Source organism: Misgurnus anguillicaudatus, chromosome 19 (genome assembly GCF_027580225.2).
Source record: "Misgurnus anguillicaudatus chromosome 19, ASM2758022v2, whole genome shotgun sequence".
Taxonomy (NCBI): domain Eukaryota; kingdom Metazoa; phylum Chordata; class Actinopteri; order Cypriniformes; family Cobitidae; genus Misgurnus; species Misgurnus anguillicaudatus.
Genome location: NC_073355.2, coordinates 53,737,336 through 53,755,172, shown reverse-complemented (window position 1 = coordinate 53,755,172; position 17,837 = coordinate 53,737,336). Strand labels below are relative to the sequence as shown.

The following is a 17,837-nucleotide window of genomic DNA, read 5'->3' as shown; positions in this document are numbered from 1 at the left end:
GTGCAACTTTGTTTTTTTTTAATAAATGTTTATAATTTCTTAATTTGTTATTAGAGTTTTATTTGTTACAACAAGACTTGAGACTTGACTTGGACTCGAGCCCAGAGACTTCAGACTTGACTTGGACTAAAGCTCAAAGATTTTAGACTTGACTTGGACTCGAGGTCAAAGACTTCAAACTTGACTCGGACTCGAGCTCAGAGACTTGTGAACATCTCTGGGCAGTGCGTATAATCTTGTTCGAATCCGGGACGGTGATGAGTGGAAGACTGCATTCCACACCATTATGGGGCACTACGAATACCTTGTGATGCCTTATAGCCTATCTAACTCTCCCGCCGTCTTCCAATCATTCATCAACGAAGTGTTCCAAGACCTCTTAACCTCTTAGACGTCAAGCCAGCCCCCCCCCCCACTCTGGCAAATGGCATACCCAAAATAAAAAGGCTGTTGCTCATGCATCCTACTGTCTACAAACATAACCAAGGTGTCTTTTGAAAGCTAACACTTCAAATTTCACTACTAGAAATGCAGAACTGTTCTAGCAATAAATATTTCATAGATATGGCAGCAGAAATACAGCGCTCAAGATTTTGTCTCTTTTAAAATATTTTCATTCTTACATTTCTATGGCAAAATAACTAACCAACCAGTGGTAAATGAGCCTGAAAATATAATTGATCTAAACTCACAGGTCTTGACAGTCTATTTGTAAAATTTGAAGTTGATACAAGCAAAAATGAGGTTTTTACAAGCTTTTTTGTTAGTGTATGTCTGGGTGTCTTTCCAAAAAAAGCCACTTGGAGACTCCAAAGGGACACTTGGTTACCACCTTCTACATTGAGGTCTAACATGTTTATCTGACCATTTCCACACATTTTATTTTGATTTAGTATGTGACAGAATAATATACACTGTTTTTTCTGGAAAATACTAACTTTCTGGATATATTTTAAAAGGTATTTATGTGCATTTTTCTTGGTGTGCTATTTGAAGGCTCCAAAAGGACACCCAATTACTTACTCATATAAAATGAAACAATGTCTTTATTTACTTACATAATTTTGCATGGTTTAGGAAAATGTACAACATTAAAGAACAAATTTATGTATAGGTTTTTATATGTTTACAATATAGTAGTTATCAACAAACTGTGATAAAGTATTGCACATAGCTTGGCAGTGCTGTGACACGAGTCAAAAATACAAACTATTTACAAAGTATTGCATTTACACTTTAGGATTATGACTATTAGTGTAATGTACCATCATGCCTGCTCTATTCATACACAAAATTCACACTTTAGGACTATGAATAGCAAAGTAATGACCCCATTATGCCTGCTCTTTTCATACACAAAATTCACACTTCAGGATTATGAATAGCAGTGTAATGTCCCATCATCCCTGCTGTACTCATACATACAATTTACACTTTAGGATTATGGCTATCAGAGTAATGTACCATCATGCCTGCTCTATTCATACACAAAATTCACACTTTAGGATTATGAATAGCAAAGTAATGTCCCATTATGCCTGCTGTATTCATACACAAAATTCACACTTTAGGATTATGAATAGCAAAGTAATGTCCCATTATGCCTGCTGTATTCATACACAAAATTCACACTTTAGGATTATGAATAGCAAAGTAATGTCCCATTATGCCTGCTCTATTCATACACAAAATTCACACTTTAGGATTATGGCTATCAGAGTAATGTACCATCATGCCTGCTCTATTCATACACAAAATTCACACTTTAGGATTATGAATAGCAGTGTAATGTCCCATCATCCCTGCTGTATTCATACATAAAATTCACACTTTAGGATTATGAATAGCAAAGTAATGTCCCATTATGCCTGCTGTATTCATACACAAAATTCACACTTTAGGATTATGAATAGCAACGTAATGTCACATTATGCCTGCTCTATTCATACACAAAATTCACACTTTAGGATTATGGCTATCAGAGTAATGTACCATCATGCCTGCTCTATTCATACACAAAATTCACACTTTAGGATTATGGCTATCAGAGTAATGTACCATCATGCCTGCTCTATTCATACACAAAATTCACACTTTAGGATTATGAATAGCAGAGTAATGTACCATCAGACCTGTTCTAGTGATGCCATTTGCACACATTCACAATACTATCTTACAATAATCTGTAAACAGTCTGCATCAAAGTACAGTTTTCTTTTCTAAATAAACATGCACAAAACAGCATTGTATTTTCACCAACCATACAGTACTGCGTGAGTCAGATGGAGATTCTATCTGTGTCCTTTTCTTTCCTCTTCCCTTGGCACAGGTGAACGCAGGTGAAGATGTTTAGAAAGGCAGGAATGATTTGTCTGTGGTCCAGAGGCCTCTGGTAACCACTCTTCATCAGAAGTGTCAGCATCCCTATTGACATTTACAAATAGGTTTAGAAATGCATCTTCTAATGCAACAGATAATATTACACAGTCGAACTATCACGTATTCACTGCATTTTCCTCCCATTGACACAATAAGAACTTTTTACTTTCTACATACAGTAAAACATGTTTCATATGCTTTACATAAGTGTTTCTAAGTGATGCTAATGGCTACAACAAACTGTATTATGGCTACAACAAACTGTATTAGAAACTCACTTTCTACTGTAATAACAAGTTAGAAAGAGCTTGTTACATTTTGCCCTTATTTGCGCATGCAAGTTACTAGTCTTCCTTCAAATACGTTATATCGCAATATTAGCAATTGAATAATACTTTGATTACACAATGCATCAATGCACTAATAAGGTATAATAGTCAAAGTAATAAACGCCTTTCACTAAACAAATGTAATACGAAGTAAGAATAATACAGTACAGATCGCTAAAATACTTATAACTTACCGATCTAGACCGTGTAAAAACATTTCTTCTTGTTCCAAATCGACACTGCAAACACTTCCTTCTTCGGTATCCTCGACATTTTCTTCATCACTGCTTCGCATAAGTTCTTCCAAGGCAGCAGAAAGATAAAAAACTTCTGTCCTCGATGCTAGTCCATTGTAAGAAGTGCTAACAAGCAGGTGACGTCTCAAAGCCCTGTATGTGCACGAGCACGAGTGCGTAACTCTTCTGAGTGCTAATGTATACGCACAGATAACAACACTATAATATACAAGCATTATGCAAATCCGCACATGGGTGTATCCGTCATATCATTAGCTACACGTCACTAGACGCTACATGATTTCAATTGGTCATTTGTCCATTTTTTTTATAAAAAACTTTTGCATACGCACAAGCAAACGCTACCTGCAGAACACGCCCCCTTTCACTATTTTATAAGTTTGCCGGGGTAGTTTTTATCAGAAATGACTTGAACTACTCTCATTTTGTTTAGAACACTCTACTAGATGCATTGACGCGTTTGGATTTATCGAAAAATGTGTTTTGAAAGACATAATCGTCGAGTGAACGGGAGTATGACGACATGTTTACCAGATACGAGGGTGTAAACAATGGACATATAAACCTTTTTTTTTACCGGTCAGTGTGTTTTGTGCAAATATTTACTATGGATATTGGATAATGGACTACTTTTCTTCGAAGAGCAATACATGTTACCATTATTTGACCAGACATCTCGTTGCTAGAACACAAAAAGGTAAGGATTCGTCCGCTTTGTTATAGCTTTGCATTGTTTTACTCTTCATACAGAATAACCAAAAACTCCTACTAAGTTATTTATATTGTTGAATGCATACACGCAAATGAATTTGTGTTCTTTTATCTTTCAAACGGTGCATTGGTTGACCACATTAGTTGACTAAGTGTTGTTTAAATGAGCAATGAATGTAAACAGTGAGCGTTCGGCTGTAATGGCGAGGCCGCCCATGATCTTTGTCTGTTAACTTGTTAAACCAGTATGTCACAGCCTACATTGATGATATCTTGATTTCCTCGAACAGTATGGAGGACCATATCTGCCATCTCAAGGAAGTCCTGTCTCGCCTGCTCAAGAACAAACTGTACATAAAAGCTGAAAAGTGTGAATTTCATGTCTTTAAAACTAATTTTCTGAGCTATAACATCAGTTCACAGGGAATTGAAATGGACAACAATAATGTCAAGGCAGTCACTGAATGGCCTAAACCCTGCACTGTTAAGGACTTACAAAGATTTCTTGGATTCGCAACTTTCTACCACCGATTCATACAAAACTAAAGCATGGTGGCAGCCCCTCTGACGTCCCTCTTGAAAGGCAAACCCACGAAACTCCCCTGGAACCCGCAAGCTGAACATGCTTTCCTGAAACTCAAAACCTGTTTTACCACAGCCCCTAACCTGAAGCACCCTGACCCTGAGAAACAATTTATTGTTAAAGTTGATGCCTCTGACACAGGAATTGGATCTGTTCCGTCCCAACGCCATGGCCCAGCGAATAAGGTATATCCTTGTGCCTATTTTTCTAGGAAATTAACCCAGGCAGAGAGAAATTACTATGTCGGAAACAAGGAACTTCTCTCCATCAAGGCAGCACTAGAAGAGTGGAGGCATTGGCTGGAGGGTGCTAAACACCATTTTGTTATATTGACTGACCACAAGAATCTTGAGTTTGTTAACTCTTTCCCCGCCATTGATGAGATATCTCGTCAATTAAGAGAAAACGCTTCCCCGCCAATGACGAGATTTTCCGTCTTTCCGCAATACCGCTATTATCCAATAGGTGGCGCACTTCCGCAACTTTTAAACCCGGAAGTATTGCCCTCTGACAAGCTGCTGAATGTCCGTGTCTGTTTTAAAGATCGCTCTGAATGGGATCTCTATGAAAAGTCCGTCACAAAAATGGAATTATCTCCAATTAGCTCAAAATGTGGTGTTTTTGCAGAAACCTACCCATGTTCAAAAGCTGATTACAAAAGAACCACTGAAGGTAGGAAGAAACGGTTTTTTTTGTTTGAAAGCAGAGGGTCTGTTCTTTCATTTGGTATATTGTATGTTTATATATTCAAAGAAGAACATTTTCTGGAAGGCATTAAACTTTGATGAAAATCATGAAAAACGCTGGCGCTGGCTGGCAACTTTTTTAAAAACCGCTGGCGGTGAAAGAGTTAAGGGAGCCCAGAGATTGAACCCACGCCAGGCAAGATGGTCACTGTTCTTCACACGATTCAACTTCTCCATAACTTACAGACCCGGACACAAGAATGGTAAAGCTGATGCCTTGTCCCGTTATCACGATCCCACACCCACTGACCGTTTACCTGTCTCATCATACCACCCACTCACATCATAGCCCCTATAGCTTGGGACATCATGCAGGAGATCACACAAGTGCACCAGCAAGATCCTGTACCTCCTGAATGTCATCCTGACAGGACGTATGTCCCACTTACCCTGCGTCCCTGCATTATGCAATGGGTCCACACATCGCTCAGTTCGGGTCACCCAGGTATCACTCGCACTACAGCCCTGGTTAAGACATCATTTTGGTGGCCCACTCTGAACCACGATGTTGCTCAGTTTGTCAAGTCCTGTAGAGTTTGTGCCCAGTCAAAGACACCTTAGGAGTTACCGTCAGGCCTTCTGAAACCTTTACCCATACCACAACGCCCCTGGTCCCATCTCAGCATTGATTTCGGAACAGATCTGCCCCGCTCCAACAATTACACTGCCATCCTGGTCATCATTGATTGCTTCTCCAAATCCTGCCTTCCCGTACCTCTCAAGGGTTTACCCACAGCCATGGAAACCGCTGAAGCAATGTTTCACCATGTGTTCAGGAACTTTGGTATCCCTGAGGATATTGTCTCCGACCGTGGAACCCAATTAACCTCCCAGGTTTGGAAGGCATTTTGTAAAAATCTGGATATTAATGTGAGTGTTAGGTCCCCAGTGTTCTGGGTTCGTTTTGTAGTTATTTTTGTTTATTGTATTGCTTGTGGTTTGTGTTTTTGTGTTTTATTTGCCAGGTAAGATTGCTTCTGTTGGTTCTGGCAGATGATTGGTGGTTCTACAGCTGATTGGGAACTGAGTACATCAGTTTACATCAGTTGCTGCAGCAGGCTGGGCTCTTTAAAAAGCTCAGTTTTGGACCAGTTCACTCTCTCTGCTGCTGCTGCTGGTTTTGGTTGTACCCTTTGTGGGGATATTTATGACATTTAGACAATTTTCTGACATTTTGATATCAATATTTAACATTTTACAATAGTTTCCAAACTATTGTGTGTTCATAAATCTAGCTTGTGTTCCATATTTTTGGAATTTGTAGCAGAAGGAGGAATCATTTGTTTGTGTATCCTTATAATTTGTGTTAATTATCTTTCTTTTTTTCACAAGGAGTTGGGGAGTAGATTTAGAGCTACCCTGGGGTATACATATCATCTGTAGGTATACTTCTCTGTTTAGAAACACTAGGTAGATCTGGGCGGACCACCAACTGTAAGTTTGGTTAGGGCGCCTTGACCGTGTGCCAGGCAGGGATCTTTTGGGGAACAGTACAGGTTAGGGGTGGGGACTTTTTTTGTTTTGTTTTGGTCTGTCCAGCCCTCCCCTTTTCCCAGAAAGTTATTGTTTATTATTAATAATAATAATAATAATAATTTGTTACATTTATATAGCGCTTTTCTCAGTACTCAAAGCGCTTAACATAGAATGGGGGAATCTCCTCAACCACCACCATATTACAATACTTGTACAATACTTATTCATATTAGTATTGTACAAAAATAAAATCTTTGTTTTATATGGTATTTGGTTTTTATGTCCTTTTCTCGTGCCGCAATTCCATGCCTCCTTGCTTGCATCGGTGGTCCCGAGTAGTGGGTTGTCAGGCTCCTCTCCCTTTGAGGGGCTAGAACGTAACATTTGGGGGCTCGTCCGGGATCTTGGCATCCTACTGCTCAGACCATCCGATGGTTGTTGACTGGGGTGTGGTATTGGGGTGTGAGTAAGGCCTAGTTGTATTGCCTTGTCTGGTGGTTGTTGTTTTGTCTTATAGTTGTTAGTATTTGTAGTTTGTAGTGTTCGTTGTGAACTGAAAAGTTTAGGGTTAGTGGTTGCGGCGTGAGCATGGCAGCTACTTCAGAGGTGGCAGGATTTATTGCTGAGCCCTCGCTGGGTTTATTGCTTAACACTCTGGGGTCGGCTGCGGCGCGGGCGCCGCCAACTCTTTATTTTTCAATCACTCCGTAAAGAGACTAAGATAACTCTGCTGATTTTGGACATACAGATATGATTTATACATCATTTAAAACGTTAAAGTGTCTTGTTTTTTTCTGTCCACTCCCAATAAAAACAGAATGTTGTGCTTTTCGCAAAATTAAGAAAATAAACATGATGCGTGTTTTGTTCTCTCTCCTTCAGTGAACTCATTTCAGAAACGCGTCAGAAAATTAACTGTAACTTCACGAATACATGTCATATAAATTATGATTATCTGTAATGAGAAGAGATCGCCATGCCCCCGCGCCATTGAAGTGAATGAGCAGAGACATCCATATGCATAACTTGTGCCTCCTGTAGTCAATGGATACGCAATCCACAATCCATTCTCTCCATTCCTTGTTGTTTCATCCGATTGCACCAAAACATGACATCTAAATCCTTATTTACTTGCGTATGTGTGTCAGTATCTCCAGACGCGAGTGTTTTCATTGTTCTTCCGTCAAACATTTCACGCGAGGGGAACACACATAAACAAACACACGAGTCAGGAAACTCGACGCGGTTTTTGGTATTCTTATAAAATATGCGATTGAAAACAGTACAATCCTTATTTACTTGCGTATGTGTGTCACTATCTCCAGACGCAAGTGTTTTCTTTGTCTTCCGTCAAACAGTTCACGCGATGGGAAACGCATACACAAACACGCGAGTCATGAAATCGACGCGGTTTTTGGTATTCTTATAAAATACGCGACTGCAAACAGTACAATCCTTATTTAGTTGCGTCTAAGCATATATCTCCGCACAGCACGTTTATTAAACACAGGATCACTCGCATGTGCACACATAAGTTACTGCTTTCATGAGCAACACGTGAGGTAATGGCGGCGGCTGTAAACAAACATTGAGCAAGTTTATGGTGCAAGTACAAAAACACAAACAACAATAGAGTCCAAACAACAATAGGCAGTTGTTCTTTTGAGCTTTTTGCTGCACACAAACCCTGTGTTCACTTTGATTAGGCTCCTATGGTTTTTAAAAGGTAACTTATACATGTGAAATTAATGTAATATATATATATATATATATATATATATATATATATATATATATATATATATATATATATATATATATATATATATATATATATATATATATATATATAATGTTTGTGTATTAACATTTAAATTGAAAAGTAAACCATATCATGGTTTTACTACAGAGAAAGTTACATTCCTGTTGAACATTCCTACAAGGCTCATTATGTGGCTCATTATGCAACCCTTTTGTCTCTCAGCTGTCAATCACTGATTATTCAGGAGCTTTCCCGCCTCCACGCATACAGCCTTTCCCAAGCAAAAGTGTCTTAGAAATTGTAAATCAATATCTTGCTTTATGTGAACGAGTAGGCCGAATGATTTTCACATCATTTTGAAGAAAAAACTCTAGACTACTAGATCCTGTTTTGAAAAGTCTTGGGAAAACATGTTTAGAATGAGTTTTGTGGAGTTATATCAGTTACTTAAAATTTTTGCTTTTTCAAAAACCACGCATAAACATTTTTCTCTCAAAAATACAAACATGTACATACATGTTGATTATATAATATTGTAGCCCAGTTTGTGCTGAATGCAGTGTTATGAGACTTTTGCCATTAATATGTTTTTAAGCAACTGAAAAAAGCACAAATGTCAGTGCAGGTCAAAACTTCCCCAGGGCAGTAAAAACCCCTTAGACCCCAGAGGGTTAATCTGCGTAATGTGGATTTGTTAGCCCTAGCGGACTACTACAACCTTACAGTTGATAGGCAGGCTCGTAAAGCAAATTTAGTAATGGTAATTAAAAACCATTTATTGAGTTTGTCAAGAGCAGGAGTTATGGTTGTAGAGGGCATGGAAACAGAGGATGAGGAGGACATTGTAGAGAATCCCTCGCCGACACAGCCGAAGGGCACTGTGGGGGATGGGGAAGCTCCAGTGCCTCGAACTCTGCCAAAGTATGATCCATTGTCCCCTGTGTCTCCTGAGTCTGTAGAGGTTGCTGGAAGCAGAGCAAAAAGACAGGGAAGACAAAAGGAGGTATGAGATAGAAATTAGAAAAATAGAGGCAGAGAAGGAAGCTCGAATTCACATTTGGTGAATGGAGCTTGAGGCTGGTAAGTCTGCCCACCCAGCTGGCAAGACAGGCCATTTTGATGTAGGGAGAAACATTGCGGTGTTTCCCCCTTTCCGTGAGTCTGAAGTAGACTCGTACTTCTCTGCCTTTGAGCGGGTAGCTGCTGCCCTGCAGTGGCCAAAAGATGTTTGGCCTCTACTCCTCCAATGTAAGCTAACTGGGAAGGCCCAGGAGGTTGTGGCCTCTCTATCTATAGAGGACAGTTTACAGCAGGGGTCTCAAACTCAAACTGGCTTGGGGCCATTTTTAAGACAGACAGTTCATCGGGGGGCCGCAGAGCTATTTTAACGTTCAAAAAAGTACAATGTTTCTGTAAATGTCATGTTTAATTTCTATTATTTAATGTATAATAATACTTGAAAATATATAAGCAATGGTTTTATCTTTTTAATATACATTATTTTATAAAAGTAGCCTAAGTAAATCTTTTCTTAATCTTATCTTAACTAAGACCTATTAAAACCTTGCACTAAACTAACTAATTTAATTCCTGTATACATTTATAAACTATTATAAAAATTACCACCAGTAAGTGTTTCTGTTTTGATTTATTTTGGATTGTTTTCAGTCATAGTATTGACTTCATTATGTTCTTTATTATTTCAGTTTTCATAAATTTTCTATTCTATGTGGGAAAATATTAATAATTGAAAGTGATCCCATAACTTTTGAATTAGTCCATGTTATATAAGATATATTGGATAGAAAAAATAATAGTACTGCTCTATGTGTAATTGAATAGAAAGCTACATAATAATATATTATACTTCATTATATATAGCAGTATAGATACTTTTATCTTCTTTACATTTCTCTTCATCTTTTCTCTTTTCTTAACCTGGGCACTTTGATGGCTCTTTTCTTATCTGTAGTTTAAAATGTGTTGCATACATCTACCGCTCTGCCTCCATATGCGGTGTTTCCATTAGATGCTGTGACGTGAGGTGAACTAAGCCCACCGCAGCTCGATCTTCTCTGAGTAACAGCTGATATCCACCCGGAAGTAACAAATCTTCTCTAGACAAACACTACAAAGTCCCGACCAGATTAACTGATCGCATGGTGACAATGGTATGATTGACGCGAGGTTCAGTTGAGGAATTAAAATCCGGCCACGCATTCAGTGATCCTCGACATCACGGAGCGTGCGGTTCATAGCTGCGTAGCAACCAGTGACGCGACCCACGCCCCGGAGCGCAACTTCCGCTCTCGAGCACGTTGGAAAGTAATGCTTTGACTCGTTTTAACGCGTTGTTAGACGCGACATGCGAACGAACACTTGAACGTTTAAATAAAAAAATCAAACGAATATAAAAAAAGTGAATAAAAATCTTTCTGCGGGCCAGATTATTTTATATTTTTGAAGGTTGACGCGGGCCGCAGAGAGGGGGAGGGCGGGCCGCAAATGGCCCGCGGGCCGGGAGTTTGAGACCACTGGTTTACAGTATGATGTAGTTAAAGCCACTGTGCTGCGTGCCTATGAGCTAGTGCCAAAAAAAGAGTCCTTGTTTGATCGCTGGTGTGCAGCCAATAAAACATCTACTTATGAGGCTTTGAGAAATCAGATATTGTTAGAGGATTTTAAGAACCACTTACCTGAAAGAATCGTGATGTATCTTAGTGAAAACAAGGTGGTGACGTTAGGTCAGGCCGTGGTCCTGGCCAATGAATATGCATTAACGCATAAAACTGTGTTCACAGCGTCCAGTCAGAGTAGGACATCCACTCCATCAGTGGCAGGTGCATCACACTCTTCAGACTCTCCTACTGTTCCTAGGAAAGAGGAGAGGGAATGTTTTTATTGCCACCGACAAGGCCATTTAATCTCAGATTGTCTCTTACTTAAGAACAAGAAGTTACCCTCGCCTCCCCGTAAGGGTGTTGGTTTAACTCAGTCTGTCTCTTACCGGGAAGCTGGAGGTGATGGTGAGGCACTTGTAGAAAAACCAGAACTGGTGTATGCTCCGTTTGTGTCTGTAGGGAGTGTTTCATGCACAGGGAGAACTGAAGATCAAAGAGCAGTTAAAATCCTACGTGACACTGGTGCAGCTCAGTCAGATGTCACATGTCCTTACAGATGTGTTGCCCTGGTCTGATCAGACATACTGTGGTTCACATGTACTTTTGTGTGGTATTGAAGACAATCCAATTTCAGTACCATTACATTGGGTTTATTTGCATTCTGATTTAGTTTCAGGTCTGTTTCGTGTTGGGGTGGTGCCTACTCTAGCAGTGGAAGGAGTATCACTATTATTAGGAAATGATATTGCTGGGGGTAAGGTGTCTCCCGCTCCTGAAGTAACAGATAGACCACAAACTAATGTATCTGACATTGTCTTGGTTCAGAAGTACCCTCAAGTGTTCTTTTCGTGTGTTTTAACAAGGGCACAGGCTCGAATGCAAGGGGATACAGTAAATTTGTCTGATACTATTTTTGAACATGTTGAAACGGTAGATGTAGAGCCTAAACCAGAGGGGTTACCTTCCGTACAGGCTGAGAAAGGGGGATGTGGAGTCGCCGCCCAGTTAAGTGATGTGTTGTCATCTATCACACCAGAGAAGCTAATTGAGTGGCAAAAAGGAGCATGTTAGCCATAGTAAATGCTTTGATTCGGTGGTCCCTCTTGAAAAGGCAAAAGAACAGGAGACTGCTTACTTTGTGGACGCTGGGGTTTTAGTGAGAAAATGGACTGCGCATAAAACAGGTGAGGACTGGGATACAGTTTGGCAGGTAGTTGTTCCATCTCCACTACGAGAACAAGTATTGTCACTGGCTCATAATACTGCATGGTCTGGACATTTAGGTGTAACTAAAACATACAACAGAGTCCTCGGACATTTTTTCTGGCCAGGTTTAAAATCAGACATTGTGCAATTCTGTAAAACCTGTCATGTATGCCAAGTTATAGGAAAAGTGAACCAACCTGTTCCTCGTGTGCCACTTCACCCGATTCCTGTGATTGGAGAACCATTTGAACATGTGATTATTGACTGTGTGGGTCCGTTACCAAAAACTCGGACAGGTAACCAGTTTTTGCTTACCATTATGTGCAGCGCCACTCGGTATCAGGAGGCTATCCCTCTCAGGACAATTACAGCTAAGACTATTATTAAGAGTCTGATCAAGTTCTTTTTCACCTTTGGTCTCCCCAGAGTGATCCAGACGGATCAAGGAACTAATTTTATGTCTAAACTGTTTTCTTCTGCATTAAAAACGCTGTCCATATCACACCAGGTTTCCAGCGCGTACCATCCAGAGAGTCAGGGGGCTCTTGAACGCTGGCACCAGACACTAAAAATCATGTTGAAGAAGTATTGTATGGAAACAGGTGCTGAATGGGATGAGGGGGTACCCTTTGTTTTGTTTGCTGTTAGAGAAACAGTGCAGGAATCGTTGGGGTTTAGCCCTGCTGACCTCGTGTTCGGACACACACCTAGGGGTCCGTTAAAAGTGTTAAAGGAGCATGTTCTATCTGATGCGCCTAGTAGCACCCCTAAGAATGTGTTACACTTTGTAAGTCAGATGCGGGAGAGGCTGCATGCTGCCTGCATGCTAGCTCAGGAGTCTCTCTCTTCCTCCCAGTCACGTATGAAAAACCAGTATGATAAACATGTAAAAGGCCGCACATTTTTGCCAGGGGATCAAGTACTGGTTTTGTTACCAATCCCAGGTTCATCATTGTCTGCTAGTGTTTCTGGGCCATATGTTGTGGAGCATAATGTCAGTGATACCAGTTATATTATCAAAACACCAGATCGCAGGCGCTCTTCTCGTTAAGCATGTGAATATGCTTAAAGCCTATCATGTGCGTAATTCTTCTGATAATCCCTCTAGTGTTCCTGTTCAGTCTACGTGCTCCAGCATGGCTTTGGTGGTGCCTGCTGTGGACCTAGAAGAGAACAATAATGACGAGTTGGAGTTACGTCACTCATTACAACAGTGTAAACATCTCTGTAATTCAGAGATGTTACAAAACTTACCTTCATTAATGGAACATTTGGATGACAGTCAAAAAGATGATCTTGTGTCTCTAATACAGTCTTTTCTTACTGTGTTCCAAGATGTACCCAAGAGCACGTCTGTTCTGGCACACGATGTGGATGTTGGCAGTACATCTCCTATTCGTCAACATCCCTATTGGGTAAACAAAAAAAAATGTGAGGTAATGAAAGGTGAGGTTGACTACTTGTTAAAACATGACATGGCAAAACGTAGTCATAGTGCTTGGAGCTCCCCTTGTATTTAAGTTCCAAAACCAGATGGCACGTCTCGCTTATGCACGGATTACCGTCGAGTAAATGCAGTAACTGTACCAGATTCCTTTCCGCTACCCAGGATAGAAGACTGTATTGATCAAATTGGTTCAGCTGTTTTTGTAAGCAAACTTGATTTGCTTAAGGGTTATTGGCAAGTGCCTATAAACCCACGGGCTTCCGACATTTCTGCTTTTGTGACCCCCGATAATTTTGTACAGTATACGGTTATGCCCTTTGGAATGTGTAATGCACCTGCTACATTTCAACGTTTGGTTAACATTGTGTTTGAAGACATTCCCAACTGTACAGCTTACCTTGATGATGTGGTAATACACTCACCCACTTGGGATGAACACCTTTCCACGTTGAGGTTGGTGTTCCAGCGTCTGGAAAACGCTTCGTTAACCCTCAACTTGGCTAAATGCGAATTCGGCAAAGCTACTGTGACAGATCTGGGGAAAAGTGGGCAAATGCGTCCTATTGCTAGCAAGGTAGAGGCTATTGTTAGCTATCCTGCTCCTAAAACACGCCGTCAGTTACGTAGATTTCTCGGGAATGGTGGGTTACTATCGGACTTTTGTAAAAAATTTTCAACGGTAGTCGCACCCTTAACCACATTGAGCAGTCCTAAAGTACCCTTTAAACGGTCTGCAGAGTGCAGCGCTGCTTTCGAGTCCGCAAAAGCACTGCTTTGTAATGCTCCTGTGCTAACAGCTCCTAACTTTGATAAACCTTTCAAGCTGGAGGTAGATGCCAGTATAGTGGGGGCTGGAGTGGTCCTTTTACAGGAAGATGAGGAAGGAGTAGATCGGCCAATTAGTTTTTTTCCCAGGAAGTTCAATCCGTGCCAGGCACGGTATTCTACTATTGAACAAGAAACCCTTGCTTTATTGTTGGCCTTACAGTTCTTTGAGGTATATGTCGGTTCTAGTGTTGTTCCTGTAAAAGTATTCACAGACCACAATCCTCTTACATTCCTCAAAAGAATGTATAATCACAACCGTCGCCTTATGCGGTGGGCTTTAATTCTACAGGGATATAACGTTTGTATTATTCATGTCAAAGGAACATCCAACGTAGTTTCAGACGCGTTGTCCCGTGCTTTCCAGGACTAGTTGTGTGCAAGGTGGTTTGCACACCTTTTTGGGGGGGCGTGTTACGTCCTCAGTATTCTGGGTTCGTTTTGTAGTTATTTTTGTTTTTGGTATTGCTTGTGGTTTGTGTGTTTGTGTTTTATTTACCAGGTAAGATTGCTTCTGTTAGTTCTGGCAGATGATTGGTGGTTCTACAGCTGATTAGAAACTGGAGCTCCACCTACTCATCAGTGGCTGCAGCTGGCTGGGCTCTTTAAAATAGCTCAGTTTTGGACCAGTTCACTCTCTCTGCTGCTGCTGCTGGTTTTGGTTGTACCCTTTGTGGGGATATTTATGACATTTAGACAATTTTCTGACATTTTGATATCAATATTTAACATTTTACAATAGTTTCCAAACTATTGTGTGTTCATAAATCTAGCTTGTGTTCCATATTTTTGGAATTTGTAGCAGCAGGAGGGAGCATTTGTTTGTGTATCCTTATAATTTGTGTTAAGTATCTTTTTCTTTTTTTCACAGGGAGTTGGGGAGTAGATTTAGAGCTACCCTGGGGTATACATATCATCTGTAGGTATACTTCTCTGTTTAGAAACACTAGGTAGATCTGGGCGGACCACCGACTGTAAGTTTGGTCAGGCCTTGACCGTGTGCCAGGCAGGGATCTTTTGGGGAACAGTACCGGTTAGGGGTGGGGACTTTAGTTTATTTTTTTGTTTTGGTCTGTCCAGCCCTCCCCTTTTCCCAGAAAGTTATTGTTTAATATTCATATTAGTATTGTACAAAAATAAAATCTTTGTTTTATATGGTATTTGGTTTTTGTGTCCTTTTCTCGTGCCGCAATTCCATGCCTCCTTGCTTGCATTGGTGGTTCCGAGTAGTGGGTTGTCAGGCTCCTCTCCCTTTGGGAGCTAGAACGTAACAGTGAGTCTAACATCTGGTTACCATCCCCAGTCTAATGGCCAAGTTGAAAGACTTAATCAAGAAATTGGACGCTACCTGAGATCCTACTGTACCCGTGAACAACACCGCTGGTCTGAATTCCTGCCCTGGGCCGAGAACGCACAGAACTCGTTGAGACATTCTTCCACCAATCTCACCCCCTTCCAGTGCATACTCGGCTATCAACCCCCCATGTTCCCCTGGTCTGGAGAGCCTTCTGATGTTCCTGCCGTAGATAATTGGATGAGGAGGAGTGGAGAAGTCTGGGAAAGCGCTCATGTTAGGCTCCAGAGGGCGATACGCAACCAGGAGCTCCACGCCAACCGTCATAGACGTCCTCATCCCCCGTATCAACCTGGTCAAAGGGTCTGGCTCTCCACTAGAGATCTGAAACTCCTGCTCCCGTCCAAGAAACTGAGTCCGAGGGCCTTTCCGTATAGTCAGACAAATTAATGATGTTACTTACCAATTGGAATTGCCTGTCAACTATTGTATTTCTCCCTCTTTCCATGTTTCCCTGCTGAAACCCTATCATGCGGAGTAGGGGTGTGCAGCGTAGTCAGTATTTGTATCTGTATTTGTATCTGTAACAATCTCAAAATTATTTGTATCTGTATTTGTATTCGGATGGAACCGGATCTTAAACTAGGCGGGTCTTAAACTGTAAGTTTGTTGTATTACATGAAAATTACATTTTAAATGAAATGTTGCTTTTATTATAATTATAACTTAAATAACTGTAAATATTTATTAAAAATAATTATACACAATTTTAATCAAAAAGACTTAAATAACTTGATTCTCATTAATAATAGGGATGGAAAACAAACTTCTCATTTTCAAAGCCTCATACAGCTTGTGCCTATGTGCTTTGAACTTGAGAGTGCAATGACTGTATATCACCTTTAAGCGTTTATTGTATCTTGCAGCACAGTTACATATGTGACCAGGGGCGGAGTGGGACCAAAAAATCTACCGGGAAATTTCGTATACCACCGGCCCTCCGTGGTAAAAAAATGTCTCGTAGCCTATTTATAGTAAAACTATGGTAATACAAATCGTAATCAATTTGCGCCCCCCAAAAAAAAACATTCTCATAATATTAAAAAAATCATTAAATCATGGCTAATTTTCCTAAATGAGTAACTATACAAAATGATACCTGTTTGAAAGACGGAGATGCGCACCTGTCAATCAGCTATTATATAACAGAGCGAGACCAGAGATGAATGTGCTCATAAACGGGAGTAATATGGAATAAGTTGTGCATCTTTGAATAACTGTAAGAATATTTCCTTTAAATATAATTTTTGTCATATAAAGTTTTGAGAGATAATAATGTTTTTTCCACGTTATTGCTTATTTATTTTAACGTGTTTGACGCATTACCTCAGAGATGAATTCAGTAATATTGCTTTTTTCCGCTAATAATAATACAATTTACTTGCCAATCCTGCTTCCTTGTCTTTTTATTCATTTCATTATGCTGTAATGTTAATTTATATGTGGATATTTAATGGCATATGAGACGTTCATTGCCGTTATATTATCTCGTCTAATATTCAAATCACATCCGGAATAATGTGTGCATCTTTGAATAACCGTAAGAATACAGTTCATTTGAAAATAATTTTTGTCAAAGTTTTGAGAAATAATAATGTTGTGAGGATATTTATATATTTCAGTTGAATACTCTCGTCTATTAATATGGAAATCTAATAGAAATCTAATAGTAGGAAATTTAAAATGTGATACTGCAAAGTTACCCTTCTAAATTTTATTTATTATATATATAGCCATATGGAGATAAACCTTTGCAAATGTGCTGATGTTATCCATTCAAGTACTGACCACCAGGCTAGAGATTTTAAACATCCTTAATCCACTCTTTCAATCAAATAGTCTCCGCTTGATGGATCAATTCGACCGCATATGTACTGAAATAAACAGGCATTCGGCGACGCGGCTTTTCACATCAAAGGCCGACAGGCTATGCAATTTTGAGAGGGGCCGTTCAATAATCCTAAACATGGTTGGACCTGCCGAACAGGTTGAGCACTTGAGCAAAGAGGCTGCACAGTTTGACCAGCGGGAAGCGGCCGCACATCAGGCCGCCAGGCGGGGTTGCTATATAACTTGCAATGTATAACTATTATCCATTATCAGACCGGACCTTGCAGCCTCAAAACACTACCGGCCCACCG

The 17,837-nt window shown here is 40.1% G+C and overlaps 1 protein-coding gene and 1 long non-coding RNA gene across 2 annotated transcripts in view; one reads left to right on the top strand and one right to left on the bottom strand.

Moving 5' to 3' along the window:
* The window catches only part of LOC129426532 (NACHT, LRR and PYD domains-containing protein 12-like), a 216,732-nt gene that overhangs the window by 180,716 nt on the left and 18,179 nt on the right, over nt 1-17,837 (top strand). The gene's annotated exons all lie outside the window — the stretch shown is intronic.
* LOC129436793 (uncharacterized) lies at nt 1,029-3,579 on the bottom strand. The gene is made up of 2 exons (XR_012359484.1): nt 2,903-3,579; nt 1,029-2,424 (listed from the first exon to the last, which is right to left on the bottom strand). It is a non-coding gene; the product is annotated as an uncharacterized lncRNA (long non-coding RNA).